The sequence below is a fragment of the Pongo pygmaeus genome, chromosome 1, assembly GCF_028885625.2.
Source record: "Pongo pygmaeus isolate AG05252 chromosome 1, NHGRI_mPonPyg2-v2.0_pri, whole genome shotgun sequence".
Taxonomy (NCBI): Eukaryota; Metazoa; Chordata; class Mammalia; order Primates; family Hominidae; genus Pongo; species Pongo pygmaeus.
Window position 1 is genome coordinate 207,038,200 of NC_072373.2, and position 21,765 is coordinate 207,059,964.

Genomic DNA, 21,765 nt, shown 5'->3' on the forward strand with positions numbered 1-21,765 from the left:
AAAATACAAAAATTTTAAAATTAGCCAGGCATGGTGGTGCGTGCTTGTAGTCCCAGCTACTTGAGAGGCTGAGTTAGGAGAACCACTTGAGCCCAGGAGATCAAGACTGCAGTGAGCCACGATCGCACCACTGCTCCAGCCTGGGCAACAGAAGAAACAAAACAAAAAAACAGAAAGAAAGAAACAATGAATGCTTCTGGGGGATCCTGGAGTGGGTGTGCTGCTCCCACACAGCCACCCCTATGTCAGCCTGAGTCAGGCTTACCTGCAAAGTACTGTTACATTTAGATATATGACTTTTTCTTTTTCTTTTTTTTTTTTTTTTTTGAGACAGAGTCTCACTCTGTTACCCAGGCTGGAGTGCAATGGCGAGATCTGGGCTCACTGCAACCTCTGCCTCCCAGGTTCAAGCAATTCTCCTGCCTCAGCCTCCCCAGTAGCTGAGACTACAGGCATGCGCCACTACACTCGGCTAATTTTTGTATTTCTGGTAGAGACGGGGTTTCACCATGTTGGCCAGGCTGGTCTCGAACTGTTGACCTCAAGTGATTCACCCGCCTCAGCCTCCCAAAGTGCTGCGATTACAGGCATGAGCCACCACGCCTGGTCTGGATATATGACTTCTAGGATGAGCAGCTAATTATACATGTGTAATTCTCTGATTTTTAAAAAAAAAACTTTTCAACCACTTCTAAAATTGGTACTCTGTATGTATTCACTGGGGGATTACCATTGTAACCCTTGGTTTACACACGAGTGTTCAACACAGGAATGAGATCCCTAAGGTCAGAGGCTATTTACCCATCTTCGATCAGCAACATTTAGCACATAGGTGAGATTCAGTAAGTTTCTTGAAAACTGAAATAATTATTATTAAATTTAAATTATTAAATTTAAGGCTAGACTGATATGTCATCTGAAAACCTAAGAGGGGCTCCTCAGCTCTCTTATCAGCACTACAGAGCCCTCTGCGAGAGTAACTAAAAGACCCATCCTATTCTGTTCGGGAGATGAATTCAAGGCTATACTAGGGGAGAAGGATGGGCAAGGAGGCTCTCATCTGCTCCGTATACTTTTTTGAATTTTTGCAGCAAGTATAGTCTACTCAGTACAGTCTCGTTCAGTCGCCCAGGCTGGAGTGCAATGGCGTGATCTCGGCTCACTGCAAGCTCTGCCTCCCGGGTTCACGCCATTCTCCTGCCTCAGCCTCCCCAGTAGCTGGGACTACAGGCGCCCGCCACTACACCCGGCTAATTTTTTTTGTATTTTTAATAGAGACAAGGTTTCACCGTGTTAGCCAGTCTGGTCTCAATCTCCTGACCTCGTGATCCGCCCGTCTCGGCCTCCCAAGGTGCTGGGATTACAGGCATGAGCCACCGCACCCGGCCCTTATTTATTTATTTATTTATTTTTGAGACAGGGTCTCACTCTGTTGCCCGGGCTGGAGTGCCCTGACACATTCACGGCTCACTGTCAGTCTTGACCTCCTGGGCTCAAGTAATCCTGTTGCCTCAGCTTGGGACTACAGGTGTATGCCACCATGCCCAGCTAATGTTTTTATTTTTATTTTTTGTAGAGAAAAGGTCTCACTAGGTTGCCCACGCTGGTCTTGAACTCCTGGGCTCAAGTGATCCTCCCGCCTTAGCCTCCCAAAGTGTTGAGATTACAGGCATGAGCAACTGCACCCAGTCTGGTCTATTTTTATAATGAAAATAACTTAAAGGTATTTTAATTTTGGAAAAGAGTAATCCTAGACTGGCTAGCATTAGAGAGATTTAAAACACTGAAAGACAAGTTAAAAAAATTTTCAGGCCGGGCGCAGTGGCTCATGCCTGTAATCTCAGCACTTTGGGAGGCCGAGGCGGGTAGATCACCTGAGGTCCGGAGTTCGAGACCAGCCTGGCCAACATGGTGAAACCCCGTCTCTACTAAAAACACGAAAATTAGCCCAGCGTGGTGGCACCTGTCTGTAATCATAGCTACTCAGGAGGCAGAGGCAGGAGAATTGCTTGAACCCAGGAGGCGGAGGTTGCAGTGAGCCAAGACTGCGCCATTGCACTCCAGCCTGGGCAACAACTGTCTCAAAAAAAAAAAAAAAAAAAATTGGCCGGGTGTGGTGGCGGGTGCCTGTAATCCCAGCTACTTGGGAGGCTGAGGCAGGAAAGTCACTTGAACCTGGGAGATGGAGGTTGCAGTGAGCTGAGACTGCACCCACCATTGCACTCCAGCCAGAGCAACAAGAGCGAAACTATCTCAAAAAAAAAAAAAAAAAAAAAAATCAACCATCTTGTCCTCATAGCAGAGAGGAGCCCTTTCATAAAACAGTCAAGTAAGATTCTGCGGGCCTGACAGTGTGCTAAGTGAGGCATACTGGCTCAAGCGGGTATTGGACCTCTTCTGCCGAGAGGTCTGCCACTCTATCTTAGCAAGATAGAGTGTCTGCCACTCTATCTTAGCAAGTGCCTTAGCAAGTGCTGAGAGGTCTGCCACTCTATCTTAGCAAGTAGGCAGCATCTGAAGTTGCTTGGATGGTGGTGTAAAGAACAAAGGTCGGAGCTTAGTGACAACCTGGCCTCCAATCCCAATTCCACCAATGCTAGCCATGGCTCCTGATCAAGTTACTTAAACTTGCTGAAATTTTTTCCTCCTACTGTATAGATATCCTGAGGCTTATTAATATGTCAAGTAATTGGCATATAATGGGTCTTTTTGAAAAGGCAGCAATTATTGGGGAAAATGTATTGCCTTGGTAAAGAAAATATAATGTGCTGCTGTAAAGCAAGATATAAAATCCTCCATCTGGCAAGTTTTTCTTTTTTTTTTCTTTTTGTTTTTTGTTTTTTGTTTTTTTTGAGACAGAGTCTCGCTCTGTCAGCCATGCTAGAGTGCAATGGCAGGATCTTGTTTCACTACAACCTCTGCCTCCTGGGCTCAAGCAATTCTCCTGCCTCAGCCTCCTCAGTAGCTGGGATTACAGGTGTGTGCCACCACGCCTGGCTAATTTTTATATTTTTAGTAGAGACAGGGTTTCACCATGTTGGCCAGGCTAGTCTCGAACTCCTGACCTCAGGTGATCCACCTGCCTCGGCCTCCCAAAGTGCTGGGATTACAGGCGTGAGCCACCATGCCTGGCCCATCTGGCCAGTTTTGTTCTGCACAGCTGTGGCCACTGTTCTCTTCCCCATGGGTTCATCTTTCTGAATTGACTACACTCATCTTTGTTTCACATCCTTCAACCAACATTCAGTTGGTTATTTACTTACGGATGGCATCTTTTTGGGTTTCACAAACTGAATTCACCCTCTTCAAATATAGTAATGGCATGTGGAGACTGCCAGCTCCAGTGTGTAGTGTTTGAGATTCAAAATCCACAACTTTCACAGAATGTCTTGAAAGGTGGATGAAACTTTCCACTAACAATTTAAAGATATCAGACCTAGATACCCTCTGAGGCCTTTTGTCAAAAGAGGGTAGAACACAGCCTTCTCTCTGCTCATGAAGAGCAGTCTACTGAGAATCTGTATTTACTAGGGGGAAAAAAAAAGCTACCATTAAAATTAAAAAGTAGGTCGGGCACAGTGGCTCACGCCCGTAGTCCCAGCACTTTGGAAGGCTGAGGCGGGTGGATCACCTGGGGTCAGTAGTTCGAGATCAGTCTGGCAAAACCCCGTTTCTACTTAAAATAACAAAAATTAGCCAGTCTTGGTGGTACACGCCTGTAGTCCCAGCCAGTCGGGAGGCTGAGGCAGGAGAATCGCTTGAACCCGGGAGGCAGAGGTTGTAGTGAGCCCAGATAGTGCCACTGCACTCCAGCCTGGGCAACAGAGCGAGTACTCTGTCTCAAAAAAAAAAAAAAAAAAAAAAATTAAAAAGTAACAAGTATACTTTGATACTGTTAAACTTTATGGATTTATATAAATTGTATCCAGGTGGAAGCCTGTCTGCAGGCCTTCCCTTAGCTCTTTATCTTGTTTTATTTTTGTTACAGCACTTAGACAATTTGAAATTACCTTACTTCAGTGGCACATAATGCACTTAAGAGGCACTTTTTATAGTCTCTTCCCAATTTGTAAGCTCCATGAGACATCACTGTAGCTAAAACAGTGCCTGGTTACCTAATAGGCATTCCATAATTTTTTTTTTTTTTTTCTTTGAGACAGGAGTTTCACTCTTGTCATCCAGGCTGGAGTGTAATGGCACAATCTCGGCTCACTGCAACCTCCACCTCCCAGATTCAAGCTATTCTCCTGCTTCAGCCTCCAGAGTAGCTGGGATTACAGGCGCCTGCCACCACACCCAGCTAATTTTTGTATTTTTAGTACAGACGGGGTTTCACCATGTTGGCCAGGCTGGTCTTGAACTCCTGACCTCAGGAGATCCGCCCACCTCGGCCTCCCAAAGTGCTGGGATTACAGGTGTGAGCCACCACGTCTGGCCAGCACTCCATAAATATTGACTGATTTGAATGAAAACTTTGCCTTCCAGCCTTGTTGTACAGATCACATGAGAAAACACTTGGCAAAGTGCTATAAACAATGCTCATTTTACTGATGAGTAAACTGATACTTAGGAAACAAGTGACACCGTGCCCTCAGCCCCAGAAACTGAGAATGTGGTTGTGGTCTTTGCTGAGAGTGCCCTTGGAACAAAGTTGTTAGAGTGTGAGCTGCTAGGCATGGTGGCATGCACCTGTAGTCCCAGCTATTCTGGAGGCTGAGGCAGGAGGATCACCTGAGCCCAGGAGTTCTGGGCTGTAGTGCACTATACCAATCAGGTGTCCGCACTAAGTTTAGCATCAATAAGGTATGCCCCCAGGGAGCTGGGGACCACCAGGTTGCCTAAGAATGGGTGAACCGTTCCAGGTCGGAAATGGAGCAGGTCAGAGTTCCCATGCGGATCAGTAGTGGGATCATGCCTATGTACAGCCACTGCACTCCAGCCTGGGCAACATAGTGAGACCCCATTTCAAAACAAAACAAATGTGTGAGCTAAAGGCAACTAGCCTAGAAATGACAGGGATAACAGGAAAAAGCAAAAAAGGAGAGTGGGGAGAGAGAGGAAGAAGGAGCAACTGACTGATTTGATCGATTAAGTTTTCATCCCCAATATTGGCAGATGTCTCTGAACTTTGTGAATTTGAGTGTCCACAGATTACAAATTCTCAAAGGGGTCTATGTCTCTTTCCTCTCTTAAAAAAATTAAAGATTGGGCTGGGCGTGGTGGCTCACACCTGTAATCCCAGCACTGTGGGAGGCCAAGGTGGGCGGATCACGAGGTCAGGAGATCGAGACCATCCTGGCTAACATGGTGAAACCCCATCTCTACTAAAATACAAGAAATTAGCTGGGCGTGGTGGCGGGCGCCTGTAGTCCCAGCTACTCGGGAGGCTGAGGCAGGAGAATGGCATGAACCTGGGAGGCGGAGCTTGCAGTGAGCCGAGATTGCACCACTGCACTCCAGCCTGGGCAACAGAGCGAGACTCCGTCTCAAAAAAATAAATAAATAAATAAAAATAAAAATAAAAATAAAAGATTAAAGACTACTGAGTTAAGTAGGGAAGAAGAAAGCAACAGCACAAAAGGGGCTGGGAATGCCTGCCATTTGTGAGGCTCCTCTCAGTGGCTCAGCTCTGTGCTACCTTTACATACTTTTTCTTTTTTTTTTTTTTTGGAGATGAAGTCTTGCTCTGTCACCCAGGCTGGAGTGCAATGGCATGATCTTGGCTCACTGCAACCTCTCCCTCCTGGGTTCAAGCGATTCTCCTGCCTCAGCCTCCTGAGTAGCTAGGATTACAGGCGCATGCCACCACACCTGGCTAATTTTTGCATTTTTAGTAGAAATGGGGTTTCACCATGTTGGCCAGACTGGTCTCGAACTCCTGACCTCATGATCCACCAACTTTGGCCTCCCAAAATGCTGGCATTACAGGCGTGAGCCATCGCACCAGGCCTACATACATTTAAGAACAGAGCACTGGAAGTTCAGATAGGTTAAGTAACTCGCCTCAAATTTGGGAAATGACTAACCCAAAATGTGAGCCAAGTCTGCTCAGCTCCAAAACCCACACTAGCCTGTACTCTGTGTCTGAACACCTGGGTGCAGGTCACCCCTCCTCCATTCCTAACTCACTGTATGACTCTGGCCATCTGTTAACAGAGGAGGGTTGATTGGCCAGAGTAATGATAACAACAACAATGATGATGCTAACACTACTAATTCTTGAGTGCTTACAATGTGCGAGGCACTGTGCTAAGAAATTTGCAGTAATTCTGAACTTTATCCTTAAAATAATCCTCAATATAGACATATAGTCTCCATTGCACATTTGAGGAAGCCGAGACTCGCTGAGGCTATATGACCTAGACAAGGTCAAAGAGCTTGTAAGCAGCACAGCCAGGACCCAAGCCAGATTTGTCTGGCACAAACACTCAAGCTCTTTGACCGTAAGCTGTCTTGCTTCCTGTTGCCCAAAAAGCCACCTGGGAAGATACTTCCAACACTTCATTCGTTCATTCAATCCAGCTTTGGTGCATGTGGCTGGAGTGGAATAAGAAAGGGGAAAGGTGGTATAAGATGAACTTGGCAAGAAAGGCAGAGGTAGATTACAGGGTCTCGGAACCTTATGTAGGATCCATGATAAGGAATTTGTATTTTATTGTAAAGTTTTGTGGATTCTAAGTAGAGGAGTAGCAAAATGTACAATTATCTTAACTCTGAACACAGTATATCAAGAATGAAGGGCCAAGCACAGTGGCTCATGCCTGTAATCAAAGTGCTGCCTGTAATCCCAGCACTTTGGGAGGCCGAGGCCGGCGGATCACTTGAGGTCAGGAGTTCAAGACCAGCCTGGCCAACATGGCAAAACTCCGTCTCTACTGAAAATACAAAAATTATCCAAGTGTGGTAGCGCACACCTGTAATCCCAGCTACTAGGGAGGCCGAGGCAGGAGAATTGCTTGAACCAGGGGACAGAGGTTGCAGGGAGCCAAGATCGTGCCACTGAACTTCACCCAGGGAGACAGAGAAAGACTCTGTCTCAAAAAAAAAAAAAAAAAAAAAAAAAAGAATTAAGGACTACAATCTATCTGATACTGTACTTTAAAACAAACTCAACAATCCCTTGTAAAAGTCACCTGATCACAGAGACCTTTCCTAATCACCCTATGCAAAATAACTTTTCTTCAAAGTACTTAACACTATCTTGCATATTTTGTATAGTTTCTCTCTCCACCCCTAGAATATAAGCTCTGTGAAAGCAGGAATGTTAGTTTTGGTGTTTAATTTTTTTTTTTTTTAGACAGAGTTTCACTCTTGTTGCCCAGGCTGGAGTGCAGTGGCACGATCTCAGCTCACCGCAACCTCTGCCTCTTAGATTCAAGCGACTGTCCTGCCTCAGCCTCCCGAGTAGCTGGGATTACAGGCATGTGCCACCATACCTGGCTAATTTTGTATTTTTAGTAGAGATGGGGTTTCTCCATGTTGGTCAGGCTAGTCTCAAACTCCCGACCTCAGGTGATCCGCCCACCTCGGCCTTCCAAAGTGCTGGGATTACAGGCGTGAGCCACAGCGCCCAGCCAAAAAATTTTTTTAATTTTTAAATTTTTTATTTTTTAATAGAGATAGGGTCTCGATGTTGCCCAGCCTGGTCTCAAACCTCTGAGCTCAAGCAATCCACCTGCCTCGGCCTTCCAAAATGCTGGAATTAACATGAACCATGGTGCCTGGCTGGACTTTGTTTCTGTTCATTGCTTTGTTGTTCATCATCACCTAGTACAGGGCCAGATAGGCCATCAATATTTTTTTTGTTTGTTTTTTTTTGAGACAGGGTCTCACTCTGTCACCCAGGTTGGAGTGCAATGGTGCGATCTCAGCTCATTGCAACCTCTGCCTCCCAGTTTCAAGCGATTCTCATGCCTCAGCCTCTCAAGCAGCTGCAATTACAGGCATGTGCCACCACACCTGGCTAATTTTTGTAATTTTAGTAGAGACAGGGTTTCACCATATTGGCCAAGCTGGTCTTGAACTCCCGACCTCAGGTGATCCACCCACCTCAGCCTCCCAGAGTGCTCTGATTACAGGCATAAGCCACCACACCTGGCCAATAAATCTTTATTGAATGAATAAACAAAGGTATACTATACTTCCCTCAAATAACAGTCTATGCTCACTGTCTATGCTTGTCTCTCAGCCACCCCTCAGTGCAATCTGAATTTTGGTTTCCATTCTCACCACTCTACTGGAAAAAACTTTTCTAAGGTCACCAGTGAAATCCCAATGACAACACCTGAAGGTGTTTTTGTTGTGGCAGATCTCTGCTATATCTGACATTTGTGATCACTCCACTCCATGAAATTCCGTTCTGTTGGCTTCCATGACACTTTACTCTCCTGAATAACTTCCAAAGTTTTTGACTATTGGCTGGGCGCGGTGGCTTATGCCTGTAATCCCAGCCCTTTGAGAGACCAAGGCGGGCGGATCACCTGAGGTCAGGAGTTTGAGACCAGCCTGGTCAACATGGTGAAACCCCATCTCTACTAAAAAATACAAAAATTAGCCAGGCATGGTGGCGTGAGCCTGTAGTCCCAGCTACTTGGGAGGCTGAGGCATGAGAATCACTTGAGCCCAGGAGGTGGAGGTTGCAGTGATTTGCAGTGAGCTGAGATGGCGCCAGTGCACTCCAGCCTGGGTGACAGAGCAAGACTCCATCTCAAAAAAAAAAAAAAAAAAAGTTTCTGACTATTCCCTCTGTCACCTTTATGCTCTCCCTTTTTGCTACTTCTCTACCTTGAATGCTGTAGTTCTTCAGGGTGTAGTCCTGGGCGCATGACTTTTATGACAATACACACTCTTTTTGAGCATTCTCATCCACTCTCACAGTTGGCTACCACCATCTATAGGCTGGTACTACCCAAATCTATAGGTCTAGTCCCAGGCTTTCAGTTGCCTGGATAGAGTTCAGAATCCATCTGAATGGACACTTCCCCATTGGTACTCCCCCGTCTCTATGACTCAGCAGGTTAGAGATGGAATGTGTCATCTTCTTCTTAAATTTCCTCTCTTCTGGTGAGCTAGAAGCTGTTGAGACAGAGAGGACTAAGCAGCTTGCTGCCCTCAAGACCTCCATCTGCTCCATAAGGGAAGGCAAAAATCTACTCTTAGGAGGATTTGCAGCAAAACACTCATCAAAATGGCTGCTTCCTTAGCTCCTCTATTGGAGGGCTGATACCCCAGTCTTGAGGACTATCTGTACCCAGTGGTTCAGCTCTGAACCCTCACCCTGGGCATCTCCAATTGGAGGGCACCATGGGCACCTCAAATGTAAGATGTGCAAGATTACCTCATTATTTTCCCTCCTAAATCATCACTTCCCCCCTCTATAGCTGGCACCATCACCTGCCCCTAACCCTCTAGGATAGAACCCTAAAAGTCCTTTTTTATTTTTGAGTCAGAGTCTTGCTCTGTCGCCCAGGCCAGAGTGCAGTGGCGCAATCTCAGCTCACTGCAACCTCCACCTCCCAGATTCAAGAGTTTCTCCTGCCTCAGCCTCCCAAGTAGCTGGGATTACAGGTGCGTGCCACCACGCCCAGCTAAGTTTCGTATTTTTTTAAGTAGAGATGGGGTTTCACCATGTTGGCCAGGCTGGTCTCAAACTCCTGACCTCAAGTGATCCGCCTGCTAGCCTCCCAAAGTGCTGGGATTACAGGTGTGAGCCACCGCGCCTGGCCCTGAAAGTCTTTTTTTTTTTTTTTTTTTTTTTTGAGACAGAGTCTCACTCTGTTGCCCAGGCTGGAGTGCAGTGACATGATCTCGGCTCACTGCAACCTCTGCCTCCCGAGTTCAAGCAATTCTCCTGCCTCAGCCTCCTGAGTAGCTGGGATTAAAGGCACCTGCCACCAAGCCCACCTAATTTTTGTATTTTTAGTAGAGACGGGGTTTCACCATGTTGGTCAGGCTGAGTCTCGAACCCCTCACCTCGTGATCCACCTGCCTCAGCCTCCCAAAGTGCTGGGATTACAGGCATGAGCCACCATGCCCGGCCGAAAGTCATTCTTGATTCTTCTTTTCTCTCCCACCATATCCAATTAGTCCTAGTGATTTTCATTCTCAAACATTTCTTGTTTCCATTTTCTTTTCTATATTCTTATTGCCATGAACCTTCTTAGCCTCTTAACTGATGTCTATGCTCTCAAAATGTCCCATTACATGCTTCTTTTTTTTTTTTTTTTTTTGACAGGGTTTCGCCCTTGTTGCCCAGGTTGGAGTACAATGGCGCGATCTTGGCTCACTGAAACTTCTGTCTCCTGGGTTGAAGCGATTCTCCTGCCTCAGTGTCCCGAGTCACTGGGATTAAAGGCACCTGCCACCATGCCCAGCTAATTTTTGTTATTTTTAGTAGAGACGGGGTTTCGCCATGTTGGCCAGGCTCGTCTCGAACTCCTGACCTCGGGTGATCCACCCACCTTGGCCTCCCAAAGTGCTAGGATTACAGGCGTGAGCCACCGCACCCAGCTGACATGCTTCTTCTTGAGACGGAGTCTCACTGTGTCACCCAGGCTGGAGTGCAGTGGCTTGATCTCTGCTCACTGCAACCTCCACCTCCCAGGTTCAAGCGATTCTCCTGCCTTGGCCTCTTGAGTAGCTGGGACTACAGGCACATGCCACCGCACCCAGCTAATTTTTGTATTTTTAGTAGAGACAGGGTTTCACCATGTTGGCCAGGATGGTCTGGATTTCCTGACCTTGTGATCCACCCGCCTGAGCCTCCCAAAGTGCTGAGATTACAGGCGTGCCTCACCACGCCCAGCCAACATGCTTCTTTAATAATTTCTTAGACTTCTATTGTTTGTGGAAGGGGAAATTTATAGGCAGAGGTTGGTGGGCAACAGAATCTAGCAAGAAATTTGTTTTTATTGAATTTCTTTTTACAATTACCTTCTTTATATGGCAAGTGATAATGCTTTTAAATTTTTGACCTAAACTTTCCTTTTAAAATGAATTTAAGTTAGAAAAGTGAGTCTTGGCTGGGCGTGGTGGCTCATGCCTGTAATCCCAGCGCTTTGGGAGGCCAAGGCAGGTGGATCACAAAGTCAGAAGTGTGAGACCAGCCTGGCCAACATGGTGAAACCCCATCTCTACTAAAAATACAAAAATTAGCTGGGCGTGGTGGCGTACGCCTGTAATCCAAGCTACTCAGGAGGCTGAGGCAGGAGAATTGCTTGAACCCAGGAGCTGGAGGTTACAGTGAACCAAGATTGCACCACGGCACTCCAACCTGGGGGACAGAGAAAGACTCTGTCTCAGAAAAAAAAAAAAAAAAAAAAAAAAGAAGAAGAAGAAGAAAAAGAAAAGGAAGTGAGTCTCTCTGAATAAAAATTAAGTGGATCATAGTAGGTAGGTAGGAACTCAGAGAAGGTAAAAATCATGAAGGTGGATAAAAAATGACAGAAGTTAGCTGGGCATGATGGTGGCGCCTGAAGGCTCAGCTACTCAGGAGGCTGAAGCAGGAGGATCACTTGAGCCCAGGAGTTCGAGGTTACAGTGAGCCTTGATTGCACCATTGCACTCCACCCTGGAAGACAGAGTGAGACCCTGTCTCAAATAATAATAATAATAATAATAACAGAAGTTTGGGAAACAATATAAAGTCCAAAACTCTTAGGGTGACATATTAGCTTGAAACCACATAAAATTGATGATATCTATTTTGATATACAAAAAATGGCAGTTTCATGGCCGGGCATGATGGCTCACGCCTGTAATCCCAGCACTTTGGGAGGCTAAGGCAGGCGGATAACCTGAGGACAGGAGTTCGAGACCAGCCTAGCCAACATGGTGAAACCCTGTCTCTACTGAAAATACAAAATTAGCCAGGTGTGGTGGGTGCCTGTAATCCCAACTACTTGGGAGGCTGAGGCAGGAGAATCGCTTGAACCTGGGAGGTAGAGGTTGCAGTGAGCTGAGATCATGCCACTGTACTCCAGCCTGGGCAACAAGAGTGAAAACTCCATCTCGGGGAAAAAAAAATGGCAGTTTTAGGTCTGGCACGGTGGCTCACATCTGTAATCCCAGCACTTTGGGAGGCTAAGGCAGGTGGGTCATCTGAGGTCAGGAGTTCATGACCAGCCTGGCCAACATGGTGAAACTCCGTCTCCATAAAAAGAAAAACACAAAAATTAGCTAGGCATGATGGTGCATGCCTGTAGTCCCAGCTACACGGGAGGCTGAAGCAGGAAAATCGCTTGAACCTGGGAGGTGGAGGTTGCAGTGAGCTAAGATCATGCCGCTGCACTCTAGCCTGGGCGACAGAGTGAGACTCGATCTCAAAAAAAAAAAAAAAAAGCAGTTTCATATGGGTCAATATAATAGAAAGTCCTACATTTTCAGGCCCCTATGTTCCAGCAAAACCAACTGCTTGTCATTGTTGTGCACTTGCAACATTATTTGTTTCCTCCGTGCCTTTGTGCAAGCCAGTTCCTTATCTGGATACCCACACACTCTTAGGATTCAGGTGTCCCCACCTTCTGGAACCTTCCCTGTCATCTGTCCCCCAAGACAGGTGAAGTGCTCCTCAGTGCTTCCCTAATGCAGTCAGCATGGCTGTCTAAATGTTTAGGTTTGTCTACCCCACTAGCCTATGAACTCCTCTAGGGCAAGGACAATTTTTTGGTAGCTAACCAAGTATGTGAGTTAATGAATATCTACAAAGAAAGGAGGCCTAACTCTGCCGGGAGAGCCACAGAAGGTTTCAGAAAGGGACCATCTGACCTAGATCTTGAAGGAGGAGGAGGAAGGAATTTGCCAGATGAGAAGTGAGTGGAAGGATACTCCGGGTGAGGCGACAGCAGGTATAAAGGGGCTGGAGTTCCGATGGAGTCTGCAGTGTTAGAGGAAATGTAAGCACGGCTTGAGAAGGCGGCAGAAGGAGAGCCAAGAGAAAAAGGCCATCTTCACAGGGGATACCCTCCCTCCTGAATCTTGGTCAAGACACCCTGAAACTGATAAACACATCCACAAATACTCCCCAGTGGGTACTGATTAAAGGGGCTGTGGGACTAGAGTGTTCTTCTGCCTTGAAGACAAAAACAAAAAACAAAAAACAAAAAACAAATTATCTGAGCACAGATGTAAAACCAGTCACATGGAACCACTATGTTCAAACTAGCGTGACATTCTGCAGCCCTCAAGGAACTACTCTCTAGAGAAGTCACAGTAGGCCGGGCACGGTGACTCATGCCTGTAATCCCAGCACTTTGGGAGGCTGAGGTGGGTGGATCACCTGAGGTCAGAAGTTTGAGGCCAGCCTGGCCAATATGGTGAAACCCCATCTCTACTAAAAATACAAAAATTATCTGGGCATGGTAACGGGCACCTCTAATTCCAGCTACTCGGGAAGCTGAGGCAGGATAATTACTTGAACCTGGGAGGCGGAGATTGCAGTGAGCTGAGATTGCCCCACTGCACTCCAGCCTAGGCGACAGAGCAAGACTCCGTCTCAAAAAAAGAAAAAGAAAAAAGAAAGAAAAGAAAAAAGAATCATTGTTCCCTTAAGGCCAGCAGGTTCCCCTTTCACTTCCTGGTTTGAATGGGGCAGGACACAGGCAAACCTCTAGAAGCGTGTTTCCTCACGAAAGTGGGGAGTTGTGATTGCTGAATACGCTGATAACTAAATCAATAATACTTGTGCCAAGAACTAGAGAATAAAGAAGAAATATGCTCTTGAAACAGGAATAAAGATTCATTCAAATATTTATTGAACCCCTCCTCTGTGGCGGTACTGGGCTTGATGCTTGGCCTCCTGAGACGTGCAGACAGCCCCAAACCTAAACAAGAGTCCAGGCTAGTGGATGTGATGTTATTCAAAAGAAATATTTCACTAGGGAAGCCCTAAATCTCTCCATACCTAAAGGATGATCTGAAGACTTAAAACAAAAATTCTACTGAGGGAGAAGAAAGTTCCATAGATGTATTTTTTTAAAATGTTCAATCTCAGCAGTAATCAGGGAAATGCAAATTGCGTTTTAATTTGAATTGAAACACCATTTCAAGCCCACTAAACTGATTTAGTACCTGATAGGATGACTAAGCCAGCACACCTGAGGTGGCAGAACAGTAAACATGACCCAAGTACCGAGGAGCTACAGGTACAGCAGGCGCTTAGTAAATATTTTGCTAAGTCAAGCACAGAAAGCCTAGAACATAGATAGCAAACTGGCAGCTTGTGGGCTAAATACAGCCTACCGACATGTTTTGTTTGCTCTTCCAATGTTTACAAAAATAAAATAATTGCCAAGAGTTTAAAATGAGGAGATTTCACAACTTCTCTTTAGAAACAGTAAGATCTAGCAGCTCCTGGCCCAGTCTCCATGGGGCAACACGTGGCCGCAGCTGAGAGCAACAGAGAGAGCCCTATGTCTTTCACCACATCCCCACTACAGCCCCGGCCTTCCACGCTGGGGCTGCTGCACCATCTTCCATTCTGTCTAGCCCTAGAAGCACAGAAGTGTGCTCCTCCTTGGCTAGAGTTTAATGGGATCCACTCTCAGGGAGAAAATTCAGAGACTGGTATTATGAACTCTGCAATGGAGCCAGGAACTACGGCCAGGGACAGTTTCTTCAGTGAGATACTGACATCCTATTATCCCAAATCCTTAAAACCCTACAGGGTTGATGCTATCATCAACATTGTTCATTCACAATTGGAAACTGCGGCTCAAAGAAGTTAAGAAATTTGCCCAATGGGTGGCATAACTGGAACGGAAACTCAAGAATTTCTGACTTAGCTAATATTAATTAAGCATATTCATATGCTAAGCACTTAAATATATCACATGAGCTAAATAATTTGATTCTCACTTCAACCCTGTGGGATAGAAACAATTACTAAACCCATTTTACTTGTGAGGAAACTATGGCACAGAAGGTTAATGACTAGTGAAAGGCCACACAGCTAATTGGAGGCAGAACTGAGATTTGAATCCAGCAGACTTACAACACAGCTTGAATCTCAGCAAGGCAGGTGGCTGCCTGCCTCTAGTAGCTTCTGCAGAGTGAGTCCCCACTTCACCAACCCCACCAATTCCCTCTTCATGCTCACCGCTGTTAACAGTTCAGTGCCTTCAAGACAGAAGCACTGTCTATGGTGGCTTTTAATACCCCAATGGAATGCCACATACCATCCCGCAACGTGCTTACCCGTCTCTCTTTTTTTTTTTTTGAGACGGAGTTTCACTCTTGCTGCCCAGGCTGGAGTGCAACGGTGCAATCTCGGATCACCACAACCTCTGCCTCCTGGGTTCAAGCGATTCTCCTGCCTCAGCATCCCGAGTAGCTGGGATTACAGGCATGCACCACCATGCCCAGCTATTTTTTTTATTTTTAGTAGAGACGGGGTTTCTCCATATTGGTCAGACTGGTCTTGAACTCCCGACCTCAGGTGATCCACCCACCTCGGCCTCCCAAAGTGCTGGGATTACAGGTGTGAACCAGTGCGCCCGGCCCGCTTATCCTTCTCTTAATAATACACTGTGGAGCACCTTCCATATCAGCATGCTATTCCATTCTGTAGACTTACTGTAATTTATTTAACTTATAAATATTTAAGGCAGGGTAAGGTGGATCATGCCTATTATCCCAACACTTTGGGAGGCCAAGGCGGGAGGAGCACTTGAGCCCAGGAGTTTGAGATCAACCCAGGTAACAGAGCGAGCAAGATCCAGTCTCTACAAAAAAAATTTTTAGGCCGGGTGCGGTGGCTCACGCCTCTAATCCCAGCACTTTGGGAGGCGAAGGCAGGCGGATCACCTGAGATCAGGAGTTCAAGACCAGCCAGGCCAACATGGGGAAACCCCATCTCTACTAAAAATACAAAAATTAGCCAGGCGTGGTGGCGGGTGCCTGTAATCCCAGCTACTCGGGAGGCCGAGAAGGGAGAATCGCTTGAACCTGGGAAGTGGAGGTTGCAGTGAGCCGAGATCGTGCCATTCCAGCCTGGGTGACAGAGCAACATTCCATCTAAAAAAAAAAATAATAAATAAATAAATAAATAAATAAATATTGCCAGGCGCGGTGGCTCACACCTGTAATCCCAGCACTTTGGGAGGCTGAGGCGGGTAGATCATGAGGTCAGGAGATGGAGACCAGCCTGGCCAACATGGTGAAACCCTGTCTCTACTAAAAATATAAAAATTAGCCAGGTGTGGTGGCACGTGCCTGTAGTCCCAACTACTAGGGAGGCTGAGGCAGGAGAATCGCTTGAACTCAGGAGGCGGAGGCTGCAGTGAGCCGAGATCATGCCACTGCACTCCAGCCTGGGCGACAGAGCGAGACTCCGTCTCAAAATAAATAAATAAATAAATAAATATTTATGTTGTCCTCTATTTTTTTCTTTTTCTTTTTTTTGAGACGGAGTCTCGCTCTGTCGCCCAGGCTGGAGTGCAGTGGTGCGATCTTGGCTCACTGCAAGCTCTGCCTCCCGGGTTCACGCCATTTTCCTGCTTCAGCCTCCTGAGTAGCTGGGACTACAGGCGCCTGCCACCACACCTGGCTAATTTTTTTTTTTTTTTTTATTTTTAGTAGAGACGGGGTTTCACCATGTTAGCCAGGATGGTCTTGATCTCCTGACCTTGTGATCCGCCTGCCTTGGCCTCCCAAAGTGCTGGGATTACAGGCATGAGCCACCGCGCCCGGCCTTTTTTTTTGAGACAGAGTATTGCTCTGTCGCCCAGGCTAGAGTACAGTGGTGCAATCTTGGCTCACTGCAACCTCCATCTCCTGGGTTCAAGCAGTTCTCCTGCTTCAGCCTCCCAAGTAGCTGGGATTACAGGCGCACGCCACCATGCCCGGCTAATTTTTATATTTTTAGTAGAGACAGGGTTTCACCATGTTGGCCAGGCTGGTGTCGAACTCCTGACCTCAGGTGAGTCCGCCCGCCTCAGACTCCCAAAGTGCTGGGATTACAGGCGTGAGCCACTGTGCCCAGCCTAGTTTTCCCTTCTTTAAAAAACAACTGATGCATTCACCTACATTTGTGCAGTTGGACACTGTAGGATAATTCTAAGTAGAATTCTGGAGTTAAGGTCATGCATCTATAAGATTTTGATAGATACTGTAAAATTCTCCTCCAGAAAGGCTCTGCCAATGTACATTTCCACCAACACTGTAAGAAGTGCCTGTTTTCCATGCCCTTGCCTACGATGGGTATATTTTCCTGTTGCTTTTTCTGTACCACACATAAACTGCCTCCCTTAAGCTGCCTTCTTGTTTTTATAATTTGTTCAGTTTCACCAGCATGATTACAACTATAAAAGGAAAAAAACAAAATAATCTACGTCTAGGAAACACACCAAAATAATGGCAGTGATTGGATTTATGTGGGCATGACATAAGTGATTTTTTTTTTTTTTTGAGATGGAGTTTCGCTCTTGTTGCCCAGGCTGGAGTGCAATGACGCAATCTTGGCTCACTGCAACCTCCGCCTCCCAGGTTCAAGCAATTCTCCTGTCTCAGCCTCCCGAGTAGCTGGGATTACAGGCATGCGCCACCATGCCCGGCTAATTGTGTATTTTTAGTAGAGACGAGGGTTTCTCCATGTTGGTCAGGCTGGTCTTGAACCCCTGACCTCAGGTGATCCGCCTGCCTTGGCCTCCCAAAGTGCTGGGATTACAGCCATGAGCCACCGAGCCCGGCCTATAAGTGATTTTTTTTTCAGTATTTTCCAAATGCTCTTAAGTGAGTATTGCAGAAATTTTCTCCCTATTCCCCCACCCATCCTTTTATTTTAAAGAAGAAAAAGGCCCAGAGTGTTAATCTTCAGGGCAACATGGAGGAGAGTGGCTAAAGAGACTGTTGCCCTGTAGTGCAGTCAGGTTTTGTAGGACAACTGATGCTTCCCCTGCTGCCCTCCACAACTCTCACAAGTGGATGGACTGAATAGGGAAGGTGGTAAAGAAGAAATGAAAGTAGCTGGAACTACTCAGGGCCTGAGGCAAAGTGAAAAAGAGTAAGAAGCCCAAAAAGGGGCCGGGTGCAGTGGCTCAAGCCTATAATCCCAGCATTTTGGGAGGCCGAGGTGGGGCGGATCATGAGGTCAGGAGTTAGAGCCCAGCCTGACTAGCATGGTGAAACCCCGTCTCTACTAAAAATACAAAAATTAGCTGGGCATGGTGGTGGGCAGCTGTAATCCCAGCTACTCAGGAGGCTGAGGCAGAGGAATAGCTTGAACCCAGGAGGCAGAGGTTGCAGTGAGCCGAGATCACACCACTGCACTCCAGCCTGGGTGACAGAGCGAGAATCCGTCTAAAAAAAAAACACCAAAAAAGCCCAAAAAGAGATCAGACAGCTGTTTATAGAGGCCGGTTAGAACTTTACTCAGCAAGAGGCAGGGCGTGGTGGCTCACGCCTGTAATCCCAGCACTTTGGGAGGCCGAGGCGGATGGATCACGAGGTCAGGAGATGGAGACCATCCTGGTTAACGTGGTGAAACCCCGTCTCTACTAAAAATACAAAAAAAATTAGCTGGGCATGGTGGTGGGCGCCTGTAGTCCCAGCTATTCGGGAGGCTGAGGCAGGAGACTGGCGTGAATCTGGGAGGCGGAGCTTGCAGTGAGCCGAGATGGCGCCACTGCACTCCAGCCTGGGCGACAGAGCGAGACTCCATCTCAAAAAAAAAAAAAAAAAAAAAAAAGAACTTTACTCAGCAAGGAAACCCTCCCTAAACCTGTTTCTGCCCCTACTTCCCACTCCGGGAAAGGGCACCATTATTTGCCAAGTGGCTCAAGTCTGAAGTCAAGAGGCTATCCTGGACTCTGACATACCTACCCATCCACCAGATCCTGTTGATGGTATCCTCCTAAACTCCCTCAAAACCTGTTTGCTTCTTCCATCTCATTCTCTCTCACCTGGATTAAGCTGCATCTGCCTCTCCACAACTGCCCTCTGCACCCTACCCCACCCATCTCCTACAGAGCTGTCAATTCAAATTGACTCTGATATGCAAATCTGATTTCGAGTAAAACCCTTCAGTGCTCCCCTGTGGCCTGCAGCCCTGATACTCAACCCTGGCTACACATTAGAGTCACTTGGGGAGCTTTAAAACTGATCCCAACACCAAGTCCCCATATCTTAAGAGACTCAGACCAAATGTTTTTAGTTCTTTTTTTTTTTTTTGAGATGGAGTTTTGCTCTTGTTGCCCAGGCTGGAGTGGAATGGCACGATCTCAGCCCACCGAAACCTCCACCTCCCGGGTTCAAGCGATTCTCCTGCCTCAGCCTCCCGAGTAGCTGGGATTACAGGCACGTGCCACCACGCTCGGCTAATTTTGTATTTTCAGTAGAGACAGGATTTCTCCATATTGGTCAGGCTGGTCTCGAACTCCTTACCTCAGGTGATCTGCCCACCTCAGCCTCCTAAAGTGTATTACAGGCATGAGCCACCGCACCCAGCATTTTTTTTTTTTTAAGACAGAGTCTTGCTCTGTCACCCAGGCTAGACTGCAGTGGCACGATCTCAGCTCACTGCAACCTCCGCATCCCAGGTTCAAGCGATTCTCGTGCCTCAGCCTCTTGTCTTGAGTAGCTGGGATTACAGGCGCCCGCCACCGCGCCCAGCTAATTTTTGTATTTTTAGTAGAGACGGGGTTTCACCATCTTGGCCAGGCTGGCCTCGAACCCCTGACCTTGTGATCCACTTGCCTCAGCCTCCCAAAGTGCTGGGATTACAGGCGTGAGCCACCACGCCCAGCCCATGTCATTCCTTTTCTTGAGACAAGGTCTTGCTGCCACTTAGGCTGCAGTGCAGTGGTGTGATCACAGCTCACTGCAGCCTCAACCTCCCACCTACCTCCCAAGTAGCTGGGACTACAGGTGCACGCCACCATGCCCACCTTATTTTTTTATTTTTTGTAGAGATAGGGTTTCGCTATGTTGCTCAGGCTGGTCTCGAACTCCTGGGCTCAAGCAGTCTGCCTGCCTCAGCCTCCCAAAGTGCTGGGATTACAGGCATGAGCCACAGTGCCTAGCCTGTCATTCATCATTTTTTTTTTTTTTTTTTTGAGATGGAGTCTCGCTCTGTCACCCAGGCTGGATAGCAGTGGTGCAATCTCAGCTCACAGCAACCTCTGCCTCTTGGGTTCAAGCGATTCTCCTGCCTTAGCCTCCCGAGTAGCTGGGATTATAGGCACACACCACCACACCCAGCTAATTTTTGTATTTTTAGTAGAGACATCGTTTTACCACGTTGGCCAGGCTGGTCTCAAACTCCTGAACTCAAGTGATCTGCCCGCCTCGGCCTCCCAAAGTGCTGAGATTACAGGTGTGAGCCACCGTGCCTGGCCCTGTCATTCATTCTTTCAGCAAAAATTTACTAAGCACCTACTATGTGCCAGGTGCCTTGCTTGCACTGATGTGCCTGGTACGTAGGCGCAGTATGAACAGTAACATTTAGGCCCCTCACAAAGCCTACAGCCTGTTAGGGTCAATGAGGCTTTTAGTGTTTTTTTTTTTTTTTTTTTGAGACAGAGTCTGTTGCCCAGGCTGGAGTACAGTGGCACAATCTCGGCTCACTGCAACTTCCGCCTCCCAGGTTCAAGCGATTCTCCTGTCTCAGCCTCCCGAGTAGCTGGAATTACAGATGTGTGCTACCATGCCTGGCTAATTTTTTTTGTATTTTTAGGAGAGATGGGTTTTCACCATGTTGGCCAGGCTGGTCTCGAACTCCTGACTTCAGGTGATCCACCTCCCTTGGCCTCCCAAAGTGCTGGGATTACAGGCGTGAGCCACCATTCCTGGGCTGAGGCTCTTAGTGGTTTTTTTTGTTTGTTTGCTTTTTTTTTTGGCTCTTAGTGTTTTAAGCCTTACTTCTGGCCCCTCTCACCTCTTACTCTTTGTTCTAGTCATCATGACAGAGTTGGGATTTCCCAAACTTGCCCCATTGCAGCCTCAGGGTCTATAAATATGCCAACCCAAAATTCCAGCCCTCAGCCTCCTGGCGTCATTAAGACTCAGTTCGAGAATCACTTCCTCTGCGCAACCTGTTCCTAACCCCACCCCAGATCTGCCCCAGATAATCGCGCACCCATCACTGGAAGTCTCTCGTGTGGTTGTCACTGTCCATTTCTTTGTGTGGTGTCCTCACTAGACTGTGAGCTCCTTGCAAGCAGGGACTGTGACTAAACCATCTCTGTATCCCTGCTGGGGGCACTAACTAGCTGGTGAACCCGTAAGTACGTGGACTTGAACGGCCCAGTGGAGGGTCTGTATGAGAGGTATCCGCATAGGACAATACACGGTATGAGAGAAGAACTGCAGCTTCAGAAGGGCTAGGAGGCCAGGTTCTCAGCAGGAGTTTCCAGAGCACATAGCCTGTAACGACCAGGAAACAGACAGAGATACAGAGCCTCGAAGCTGAGAAAGACAGTGCCTTACTTCTCCTTGAAGAGGGGCCTTGTGTGGTGAAAGTAACACATCTGTGTTCTAATTTGAATCTTCACCGGCTATGTGACTTTGGGTTAGACGGACTTCTAATATTTGCATGGCTGATGGCAAAAGTGTATACAGAGGCCCACATACCATTTATCTAAATATTTAAAAGTTAAAAACTAACAAACCATTAAATACAGTTTTCACTCTATCCTATCCTATTCTGTTCTCTTACTTTGATGAATATACCTTCATAATGACCTGGGGCTAGGTTTAAATTTAACATTCTCAGATTCCTAAGAGTTCTTGGGGATGTGGTGGCACAAGGAGAACTAGCCCCTGACCTACATG